The sequence below is a fragment of the Triticum urartu genome, chromosome 7A (genome assembly GCF_056163025.1).
Source record: "Triticum urartu cultivar PI428250 chromosome 7A, HENAU_Tu73, whole genome shotgun sequence".
Taxonomy (NCBI): domain Eukaryota; kingdom Viridiplantae; phylum Streptophyta; class Magnoliopsida; order Poales; family Poaceae; genus Triticum; species Triticum urartu.
Genome location: NC_141879.1, coordinates 94,644,866 through 94,657,614, shown reverse-complemented (window position 1 = coordinate 94,657,614; position 12,749 = coordinate 94,644,866). Strand labels below are relative to the sequence as shown.

At 45.6% G+C, this 12,749-nt stretch overlaps 1 pseudogene; it reads left to right on the top strand.

The window, feature by feature from the left end:
- Window positions 1–828: 828 nt before the first annotated feature.
- LOC147958169 (uncharacterized) lies at window positions 829–4,192 on the top strand (annotated as a pseudogene).
- Window positions 4,193–12,749: the final 8,557 nt, after the last annotated feature.

The window sequence follows — 12,749 nt, the reverse complement described above, 5'->3', positions numbered from 1 at the left end:
GTGAGTTTAGTAATTTGGGAGGATATATATATATATATGTGCTAGTATTTGATTTATATGCAATTTGAGGTCAAAATAACACTTAGTTTGCATATGTAGGTGTGGTTTACTTAGTGCCTTCTAAATCTCCATCGTAGCCACCGTCGATCGCCCGCACCGTCCCGTCGCCGGCACCACCTTGTGGTGAGCCTCTTGTTCATGAAATTTTATATAAAAATTGATGTTTGTGATTTGGATATATAGTTACTCGTATAATTATCTTACCCGTACGTTGTTTGTTATACATATAGTGCCATGGTTTTGATATCCGTCCCCGTCGGCCCTAGTCCTTGTTATGATTCGGATGTGGTATGTATATTCTCTTTTAAAACTAGTTGCATTTCGTGTTTATGACAAATTATGCCCATCAAGTTGACATAGAAATTTTTTCTAGGAGGTATCTGAACCTGAAATTCCAACCGACCCTATTGCCGAGAGGTTAAATTTAGTTGAAAGAGAAAACGAGTACTTGAAAGAAAAATTGAAAAGAAGTGAGGGGGAGAAGATGGAATTGGAGTTGCATGTTGCCGATGTCGTCGATGATCACAAGATCAAGATGGAGAAAATGCGCTTGAAGATTAGAAAGATTAGAAAATATGCCATCGATAGTGAGGCTTGGTATCATTATGCTGTTGGATCCATTGTTACCTTAGTTGCGATCTTGATCGTATTTGTTGTTGCATTTAAATGCTTTAGCTAGAGAGTTATTTGTTTGTTGCATTTAAGTGTTGTATGAACTTTATGTATGAACTTGTATTAATTTGGTCTGTTCGGTGTTGTGTAATGAAGATGAGCCGGCAATGGATGTACGATGACCGATGCTCTCCCCAGTTCGTTGAGGGCGTGCGTACTTTTCTGCTTGCGGATGAGGCAAACAAGCGGGCGGATGGTTTTATGCCTTGTCCATGTGCTCGCTGTAAGAATGGTCACAATTACTCTATGTCAAGAACCATTCACGTCCACCTGTTTAGGACCGGTTTCATGCCCCATTATAATGTTTGGACCAAGCACGGAGAAAGAGGGGTTATGATGGAAGACAATGAAGAAGAAGAGGACGACGACAGCTATCCTGGCCATGGGTTCCCTGAATACGATGATACAACAATGGGGGAAGAAGCTGAGCCGGTAATGCGGGAAGAAGCTGAGCCGGCAATGCGGGAAGAAGCTGAAGAAGAGGCATCAGATGAGCCCGTTGATGATCTAGGTCGGGCCATTGCTGATGCAAAGAGAAACTGCGCAAGTGATTTGGAGAAGAAGAAGTTGCAGCGCATGTTAGAGGATCACAAAAAAATTGTTGTACCCGAATTGCGTAGGTGACAAGAAAAAGCTGGGCACCACACTGGAATTGCTGCAATGGAAGGCAGAGAATGGTGTATCTGACAAGGGATTTGGAAAGTTGCTGGTAATGATAAAGGATATGCTTCCAGAGGACAACGAATTGCCCGAGAGTACGTACGAAGCAAAGAAGGTTGTCTGCCCTCTAGGGTTAGAGGTGCAGAAGATACATGCATGCCCTAATAATTGCATCCTCTACCGCGGTGAGTACGAGGATTTGAACGCTTGCCCGGTATGTGGTGCATTGCGCTATAAGATCTGCCGCGATGACCCCGGTGATGTCGAGGGCCGGCGCCCCAGGAAGAAGATTCCTGCCAAGGTGATGTGGTATGCTCCTATAATACCATGGTTGAAACGTTTGTTCCAAAACAAAGAGCATGCCAAGGCGATGCGATGGCACAGAGAAGACCGTAAGAAAGACGGAAAGTTCAGAGTACCCGCTAACAGGTCGCAGTGGAGAAAAATCGAAAGAAAGTACGGGAAGGAGTTTGCAGATGACGCAAGGAGCGTATGGTTTGGTCTAAGCGCAGATGGCATTAATCCTTTTGGGGAGCAGAGCAGCAACCATAGCACCTGGCCTGTGACTCTATGTTTGTATAACCTTCCTCCTTGGTTGTGCATGAAGCGGAAGTTCATTATGATGCCAGTGCTCATCCAAGGCCCTAAGCAACCCGGCGACGACATTGATGTGTACCTAAGGCCATTAGTTGAAGAACTCTTACAACTGTGGAATGGAACAGGTGTACGTGCGTGGGATGAGCACATGGGGGAACAATTTGACCTAAAGGCGTTGTTGTTCGTGACCATCAATGATTGGCCTGCTCTCAGTAACCTTTCAGGACAGACAAACAAGGGATACCGCGCATGCACGCACTGTTTGGACGATACCGACAGTATATATTTGGCTAATTGTAAGAAGAATGTGTACCTGGGACATCGTCGATTTCTTCCGAGCAGGCATCCCGTCAGAAAGAAAGGCAAGCATTTCAATGGTGAGGCAGATCACCGGATGAAGCCTCGCCACCGTACTGGTGCTGATGTACATGATATGGCCAAGGATTTGAAGGTGGTCTTTGGAAAGGGTCCTGGTGGACAACCTGTTCCGAATGACGCTGACGGACGCGCACCCATGTGGAAGAAGAAATCTATATTTTGGGACCTGCCCTATTGGAAAGACCTCGAGGTCCACTCCGCAATCGACGTGATGCACGTGACGAAGAATCTTTGTGTGACCCGGCTTGGCTTCTTGGGCGTGTATGGGAAGACAAAAGATACACCTGAGGCACGGGAGGACCAGCAACGTATGCACGGAAAAGACGGCATACATCAGGGTCATGCAAGCTACGCTCTTACCAAAGAAGAGAAGGAAATCTTCTTTGAATGCCTGCTCAGTATTAAGGTACCGTCTGGCTTCTCGTCAAATATAAAGGGAATAATAAACATGGCAGAGAAAAAGTTCCAGAACCTAAAGTCTCATGACTGCCACGTGATTATGACGCAACTGCTTCCAGTTGCATTGAGGGGGATTTTACCGGAAAACGTTCGATTAGCCATTGTGAAGCTATGTGCATTTCTCAATGCAATCTCTCAGAGGTAATCGATCCAGAAATCATACCAAGGTTACAGAATGATTTGGTGCAATGTCTTGTCAGTTTCGAGTTGGTGTTCCCACCATCCTTCTTCAACATCATGACGCACGTCCTAGTTCACCTATGCGAAGAGATTAACGTTTTGGGTCCTGTATTTCTACACAATATGTTCCCCTTTGAGAGGTTCATGGGAGTCTTAAAGAAATATGTTCATAACCGTGCTAGGCCAGAAGGAAGCATCTCCAAGGGCCATCAAAATGAGGAGGTCATTGAGTTTTGTATTGACTTTATTCCTGACCTTAAGCCGATTGGTGTTCCTGAATCGCGGCATAAGGGCAGACTGGATGGAAAAGGCACGCTAGGAGGGAACAAATAATATGTATGGACGGACATTCTCTCACTGAAGCACACTACACAGTTCTACAGAATTCCGCCTTGGTGGCTCCGTATATGGATGAACACAAGAATTTGCTACGCTCCAAACACCCAGAGCGGTCTGATGACTGGATTACACGTGAACAAACCAGGAGTTTCGCCAGCTGGTTGCAAGCACGTACCATGCATGACACCTCTATTGAAGATGACCTGTACTTGCTGTCCCAGTTACCATCTTCGAATATAATGACTTTCAAAGGGTACGAGATAAATGGTAATACATTTTACACGATCGCCCAAGATAAGAAGAGCACCAACCAAAACAGTGGTGTCCGCTTTGATGCAGAAACCAAGAAGGGAATGGAAACATATTATGGTTATATACTGGACATATGGGAACTTGACTATCGACGTGGTTTGAAGGTCCCTTTGTTTCGGTGCAAATGGGTCAATATGACACGAGGCGGGGTAACGGAAGACCCGCAATACAGAATGACAACAGTGGATCTCAACAATCTTGCGTATGCAGACGAACCATTCGTCCTAGCCAATGATGTGGCACAGGTTTTCTATGTGAAGGACATGTCTACCAAGCCAAGAAAGGAAAAGATAAGGAAGCGAATGCATCGTACGATGAGTCAAAGCGGCACATAGTTCTTTCTGGGAAGAGAAACATCGTGGGAGTGGATGACAAGATAGACAAGTCAGAAGATTATGAAAAGTTTGATGAAATTGCTCCATTCACAGTGAATATTGACCCGAGCATCCCGTTAAATGATGAAGATTTTCCATGGCTACGACGCAAAGGGACACACGCGAAGAAAGAGTTTCACACCCAAAGATCTGGGATGTGATCGGCTTAGCTATCATCACTTTCTTCTGTGTTTCACACCCAGGAGGGAATCTCTGTAATAGTTAGGGTAGCTAGTTATGTGTTTTGGCATTTGAAATGCGAAGAAGTAGAGAGGGTTACCGCAAAACTGGATACACTTCGTGTACAAAATGGACAATCTGTTTCGAAGTATCAGAGTTTCGGACGAAAACTCATCCGTTACAAAGGCATTTCATTTTTAAATAACTTAAGCATTACCAAATTGAATATAATGATAAAACACACTAATATTAAACATAAGAAAAAAGAATCACTGGAAAATGTATTTTAAAAGTTAAGTTATTCACAAACTAGTGATTCACACAAATTTCAAATAATTCAAAATTTAAACGATTCAAATTTAAAAACTACCGGCACTAACTGAAAGTTTCTAAAAACTATCAAAAATATTCACAAAGAAACTCTAAATACAGCAAAAAACAACTAAAAATAAATAAAACAAAATAAATAAAGCAGAAAAGAAAAAACTAAATGAAAAAAGCCCACCTACCGGGCCACAGCGGCCTGCATACGACTAGAAACCCAACCTGTTGTTGGGCCAGGATGCAGGCCCGCAAGCCCAATAGGCCCCATAGGGCAGAGTAGCAGAGGTAGGCCCAGAAGGCCTGCATTAGAGAGGAGTTCGAGACAGCAGCAGCGGCGGGGCTTATAAGCAGGTGTGAGCGCCCTTCGGCTAGCGAGGTGGGACTAAACTTTTGCGCCCCTCGCCTGGAAGCGCAACCCCTTTAGTACCGGGTCGTGGCACCAACCGGTACTAAAGGGGGGCCTTTAGTACCGGTTGGAGCCAGGAACCGGTACTAAAGGGGGGTGCTTCCCCCGCTTGGCCTGGCCAAAACAGGCCTTTAGTACCAGGGGGGTGTCCCCTATATAAGAAGCACTTCGAAAATTTTCAGTTTCTCATCTCCCACTTCTCTCTGCCGCCGCCCCGTCCCGTGCCGTCGCCGCCCCCGTCGCGCCGTCCCCGTCGACTCCGCGACGCCCCCGTCCTCGTCGCGTCGTCCCCGTCGACTCTGCGGCACCCCCGTCGCCGTCCCGGTCGCCGATCCCCTCGCTTCGCCGTCGCCGTCGCCTTTGGATCGACCTCGCCCTCGCCGTCGCCCTCGCATCGACCTTGCCCGCGCGCGCTGTGAGCCCCTCCCCCGGCCCCTCTCCTCGTCTCCAATCGATCGTAGCGCACACCGGCGCCGGCGCCGGCGCCGACCGTGCGCACACACACGCGCGCGCGCACACACACACTACATGCACACACACACACACTACACACACACTAGACGCGCACACACACACAATTTTTCTGTTTTTAGCTTTTAGTTTTTTCTGTTTTTCTGTTTTTCATACCAAGTTTTAGATGAATTAATTAATTAGATTAGATTAATGTCAAATAGTATGTAGAAATGTTAGTTATAATATATATAATGTCAAATGTTATAGAAATGTTAGTTATATAGAAATGTTAGAAATTTTGGAAATGTTAGTTTTAGCTAGCTAGATGAATTAGATTAATTTCAAATTGTTAGACGATGATCGATGTTTTTTTAGTTTCTTATATTTTTAGTTATAAAATTTAGAATTTGCATATATGAAATCATCACAATCCATCATTTAAAAAATGTTACTTTACTTTTGCGGCATATAGTATTTTGTTGTCGACGATGCCCGGCCCGCATCCTCGCCGTCGACACGTCTGCGACGACGTCCTGCTTCAGAGGACCCATGTCCGGGACTAGGCTCCGCCGGGCTGGCACTGGGAGGTGCTACCTTCAGGGGCGCGACGCTTGGTGAGGAACCCGGCCCCGGGTCCTGTCGTCGACCCTCATCTCCTTTGGTGGCATTCACGTGGGCCACTTTCGGTGCGGAGGGAGCCGGCCCCGCCGGAGATGGTACGTCACCGTGTCAGGGAGGAGGACGAGCACGTCCATCGCTACATGGCTGCTATGGACGTCAGGTTCTCCAATACCTGGCAGGTTCTTTGGGGAGATCACCCGAGCTATGATCCAGTGATGGTTCCTTATCTTTGGGTGTCCACCGCCCGCACCTCAGGAACCGCGAGTGGCCTAGATTACTCTGTACTATTCGATCTTTATTAGCGCTAGCTAGTGATGTATTCAATATTATATCTATTATTCGAGATGATGTATTCGAGATTATATCTATTATTCGAGACGATGTATTCGAGATTATATCTATTATTCGAGATTATACTAAATTGTTTTATATTTCTTTTGGCATAGTTAAATAAAAGCTATGGCGGACAATATCGACAGAGATAGAGAACAGACCATGCTCGATATCATACGCGGGCCAGATGATGATCAGAATGAACAAGATTTTGATGGCTCTGAATTTCTAAACAACACCGGAGAGGGTGATATGATATTCGATCGCGACGACCGAGAAGATGAAGTCATGAACTACGACGAAGAACATGTTGATCCTGAAACAACAAACACCGGCGAGGTATATATATTTATATAAGCAGGAATCTGGTGATCATCGCATGTTTTAAATGAGTTGAAGATATATTAACGAATCGATCTTTCTTCTTTCAGCCATCCGGATCGAGCAAATCTTTAGGCAAAAGGACGAAACGAGGCCCGAACAAAAAGTTGAAGGAGGGCGTAAAGTACAATATCGAGGCAATCAGACCTAATGGCGAACCATTAGCGCCTAAGAAGATTGCGGACAAGTTCGTTCGTCAGTGCGGAGTTATTGTGAATGACCAACTCCCGATCTCCCTTCAAGAATGGAGAAAGCCAGCAAATCCACGTCCAGATGTTACTTTTGTCGACGAGAAGCAAAAAAATCTGCTTTGGGATACTCTCATGGAACATTTCACCTTACCAGATAATTTCACAGAAGCAGACGTGTGGAAAGTCAAGGACGCTGCTTTTAGGAAGATGGCGGTTGCATTCAAGAACCACAAGAGAATGACGTGGGAGAAGTACGTCAAGGGAGGAAGGAAGACTCCAGTATTCGAGGGGATACTAGAGAATCAAAGTGCTCATTGGGACGATTTCGTGAAATTCAAGGATTCAGAATTAGCTAAGGAACGGTCGAGAATAAACAAGGCCAATGCCGAAAAAAAGGATAAGTTCCATAAGCTGGGGCCAGGTGGCTACACGGTGGCAATGCCTAACTGGGATAAATCTGAGAAAGAGATGGAGGATGCAGGTGTCACTCTGGTTAGTAAGAGCTGGCCCCCCAGGTGCAGGACTTGGTTCTATGCGCATGGGGGGGAGTTGGACCCGAAGACAGGCAATGTTTCGACGAAGGCATGTCTGAACGGAGCCGACGATGCGCTACTTGTTGCAATAGAAGAGGCTCGATCGGGGGTGTTCCAGCCCAACAGAGAGAACGACGAGCTTACGCGTGCCCTGGGAAATCCTGAACACCCGGGAAGAACACGAGGCAAGGGCGCTATTCCGTGGTATGAGGGGTTTTCGGACTGGAACGCCGACTACAGAACCCGTGCGAGAAAGAAGATTGCGGAGGAGAAGAAGAGGAAGATGGAGGAGGAGCAAAGGAAGCTCGACTATGAACGCCTTCAAGGCCTAGAAGCAAGTCAAGCGGAATTGGCAGCTAAATTCCAGCGGCAGCAGGAGCAGATCGACTCACTTAGCCAGCAAAGGGGGTCTCAGCAGCTGCAGCAGCTAGCGGATGATCCAGCATTGGATACCACCGCCCCATCCATGCCGAGAAGCAGCATGGGTTCCGCCCCGGGCGATGCAGTAGTGCTGGATAGATACCCCATGGATGACATCACGGAGAACACTAACTGCGAGCTACACTTAAAAATGAAGAACATATCCATGAAGGTGGCGGACGCCGTTGCTTTTTCAAATTCCCCCGAGGCAACCTTCCATTGCAACCCGATTCCAGCGGGCCATGCTCGTGTCTTGGTTGATGAGGTGGTGGACCAATATTCGGGGCTAGAGCTTGACATTCCCGGAGATGATGAGGAACACACACTCGGAGATGCCAAACATCGTATCATCCTATGGAGAAAGGATTGCATCATTTTTCGAAGGCCACCGACACCGCGTCACCCGACTCCTCGTTGAAGTCCGCCACCGAGTCAGCAGACTCCCGCTCCTCCAAGTCCACCAACGCGTGAGGCCATTCCTCCTCCTCCAAGTCCGGCAAAGTGTCAAGCCACTCCTCCTCCAAGTCCGGCATAGCTTCAGGCCACTCCTCCTCGTCCAACTCAGCCCCGTCAGCCGTCTCCGCCGCCTCAGCAATCGTAGAAGAGACACCCCACAGCTATGGTGCGTAGCAGTACCAGTCGAGGTCATAGTACAGGAAGTACAGGCGGAGGCAAGCGATATAAATATGGTCCAAACCTCACTACTCCTCTTCCTGTGAGGGCTTACGACAGGACCGAGGAGCAAACCAATGCCATAGTGCGGGCAGAAGTCGACGCCCATTTTGGACCGAAACCGCCACCGCCGCCAAGGGAGAAAGTGCCTGTGGAAGTAGTTGACCACTTCATTCATATGGCTCAACCACCAGCTCCTAAGCCTGTTGACACAGACTATGAGCGCCACATCAGGAAGTTACATCGACAACGTCTACAGAAGGAGGCGAGCTCGAGCTCGAGCAAACAACAAGCAGCTGTCGACAAATGAGGGAAAACCGTTGCCCAGCTGGGAGAACAGGCGGCGCAATCGACCCCCCCGCTTGTTGTGCCGACAACACGTGACAGTACGCGCGCCCAATATTATTGTGGCCAAACAGTTTACGTTCCCGAGGTGGGCGATGTGGTAATAACCCAGGAGCATATAATGCAGGCTGAAGAACTCAAGATCACTGTTGGACAACTCCTCGAGATCGAGGACATGCCTGTGATTACAGAGGAGGAAATAAAACGGAAATATGTCCGGGGCCAACCTTTGGTCAAGCCAGAAGATGTCAAGAAGCTCCCAACGAGAATGTATGAATTGCATCAATGGTACATGGACATTACCAAGAGATCCGATCGAGAGTCCCTCATGGTGTATGTCAAGAAGGATCATTACTACCATGAGAAAGCTGTGGCCGTTGAGTATTCTGAACTGTTTCAGTTATACAATCAAGACGCACTCGACAAATCTATCGTCAATTGCTATTGTCTGTAAGTGATTTCTTTCTGTAATTAATTTAAGTGTCAAGCTAGTTGTAGTGATCCTTTTGATCAATCATTACCTGTAATTATCCTCACTATATTCTTTTCTGTGGTATTATGCAGGATGAAGATGTATGAAATGAGAAAAGGTGGACGCTATGGCATTGGGTTCATTGACCCAAACACCGTTAATCAATACACATGGAAAATGAGCAAGTATTATGAAAAGCAGGCAGAGGACAGCATGCTAGAGTTCTTGAAGGGCCTCAAATACAATGAAGATATACTACTTCCTTACAACTTCGAGTGAGTCACACTTTCTTGTACTACAAATTCTCTGTTTTTGCCTACTAGCTAGCTACATGTTTTTGCTTACATATGCCCGCTTAATTAAGACATGCAAACATGTGTGCATGCAGATTTCACTGGATCTTGTGTATCATTAAAGTTGACGCCGGAACAGTTGAAATACTGGACTCGCTACTCAAAGCAAATAGTGACTACAACATCTTGTATGGGATAGTCAACAGGTAATTTCAATCATTATTAACTATATATCTCGGCCTATTTAGTTCGTCATTTCATAATATGAACTATTTAATAACCCCTTTATTCATTTTCTTTGTCGGCGGGCAGGGCTTGGGCAAGGTTCATCAGCGTCACGGAAGGCGAATGGAAACCACAGCTGAAATGGTTTCGATCCAAGGTAAGTAATTAAGTAGTACTAGCTAGCTAGCTAGCTGCCATCTCTTTAATTATCATGCTTGATTAATTATTATCTGATCAAATTAAATTCCATTCTCGTAATAAAGGCCCTGAAGCAGGCGCAGGGGACTAATCTGTGTGCATACTGCGTTTGCGAGAACATTCGCATGATGGCGTCCGAAAGGAGCAGATCTCAAAGACAGCAATGGGTACGCTTGTCAGAACACTATTTACAATTTTTACACCATTATCGATATCTAGTCACACAACTAATACACATGCATATTGATCTCCTTCTTAACAGTTCAAAGAGGTGCGGGACAAGCTCCTAGAAACGGAGCGCGTAGAAGCACTTCAAGAGGAAATAGCGGGATTTTTGCTCGACCAGGTCATAAATCCGAAGGGAGAATACTATTACCCGCTACCGCCCCCATCGAACATGTCATGAACCACTTCCAATTGTCATCATGCTCCGAAGGCACCAATTAGGCTAATGCCACTGGCTCCGAAGGCAACATGCATATGTAGTTGAAATTGTATATAGCTATACATGTGTGTATGTGTAAATTAATATGGTGGTTTGTGAGACATTGATGATATATATATATGATTGGTTCTACTAGAAATTCTATTTATATATATATATGCATAACGTGTACAATGTGTTGTACCGTAAAATACCAGCAATCGAAAAAGAATTAAAATGGAAAACACAAAATTAAATGAAAAAGAAATCATAAAACCAAAAATCCCCCAAACATTTTAGTACCGGTTGGTGTTACCAACCGGTACTAAAGGGCTCCCGGCCCCCGGAGCTGGCTCGTGCCACGTGGTTGCCCTTTAGCACCGGTTCGTGCTGAACCGGTACTAAAGAGGGGGGGCCTTTACTGCCGAAATGTTAGTGCCGGTTCCGAAACCGGCACTAAAGGGCCTTAAGAACCGGTGCTAATGGCCCGTTTTCTACTAGTGATGACATATATATCTAATTGGATGTAGGAGAGCATGAACCATTATTGTTGACATTACCCTTGAGGTAAAAGGTTGTGGGGCAAAACTATAAGCCCCTATCTTTCTCTGTGTCCGATTAAAACTCCGTAACCACAAGTATTGGGTGAGTGTTAGCAATTATGGAGGACTAAATGATAGTTGAGTATGTGGACTTTCTTTTTAGCTCTGACATAGACTCTTTCCTATGTTATGATAAATTGCAATTGTTTCGATGACCGAGATTATAGTTTGTTGGATCCCAATAAGGTTTATGATTTATACTTTTGCATTGTGAATAGATCATCACTTGAACATAAGTAATCATATGACAAAATCTATATATGTTGGTGTTATGAGAATAATCATGATGCCTTCATGTCCGTATTTTATTTTTATCGACGCCTCTACCTCTAAACATGAGGACATATTTATTGTTATCGGCTTTTCGCTTGAGGACAAGCGAGGTCTAAGCTTGGGGGAGTTGATACGTCCATTTTGCATCATGCTTTTATATCGATATTTATTGCATTATGGACTGTTATTTCACTTTATGTCACAATACTTATGGCTATTCTCTCTTATTTTACAAGGTTTACATAAAGAGGGAGAATGCCGACAGCTGGAATTCTGGGCTGGAAAAGGACCAAATATTAGAGACCTATTTTGTGCAACTCCAAAAGTCCTGAAACTCCACGGAACGTCTTAGAAGAAATAAAGAAAAATCCACGCCAAAGATGAAGGCCAGGGGGCCCACACCCTACTCACGAGGGTGGGGGCGTGCCCCCCCTAGGGCGCGCCCCCTACCTCGTGGGCCCCTGGTGGCTCTCCGATGCCCATATTCTCCTATATGAGTTATTTCGATGAGAAAAAAAATAGAGAGGAACTTTTCGGGACGAGACTCCGCCGCCACGAGGCGGAACCTTGGCGGATCCAATCTAGAGCTCCGGTAGAGCTGTTCTGCCGGGGAAACTTCCATCCCGGAGGGGGAAATCATCACCATCGTCATCACCAACGCTCCTCTCATCGGGAGAGGGCAATCTCCATCAACATCTTCACCAGCACCATCTCATCTCCAAACCCTAGTCCATCTCTTGTATCCAATTCTTCTCTCAAAGTCCGGGATTGGTGCTAGTAGGTTGCTAGTAGTGTTAATTACTCCTTGTAGTTGATGCTAGTTGGATTATTTGGTGGAAGATTATATGTTCAGATCCTATATGCATATTATTACCCCTCTGATTATGAACATGAATATGCTTTGTGAGTAATTACGTTCGTTCCTGAGGACAAGGGAGAAGTCTTGCTATGAGTAGTCATGTGAATTTGGTATTCGTTTGATATTTTGATAAGATGTATGTTGTCTAGCCTCTAGTGGTGTTATGTGAACGTCGACTACATAACACTTCACCATTATTTGGGACTAGAGGGAGGCATTGGGAAGTAATAAGTAGATGATGGGTTGCTAGAGTGTAGCGACCTGACCCGAATGGATCAAGTCTCTGTGCTTAAGTGTCATCCCTGGATCGGTATGCTGACACACACAGTACTCGAAGGATTTATAACAGAGGTAAATCACATGTATAAAGTAACGTAAATACTATTACCTCAATCCATATAGCGGAAGCAACAAGGTTGTGGATTCCCATCAACACCAACGGCAAAGTTGAGTGTAGAAATCGTAACCCTAACGTATCACTTACTCGTCGTAAGATAATCCTGCAACATGAGA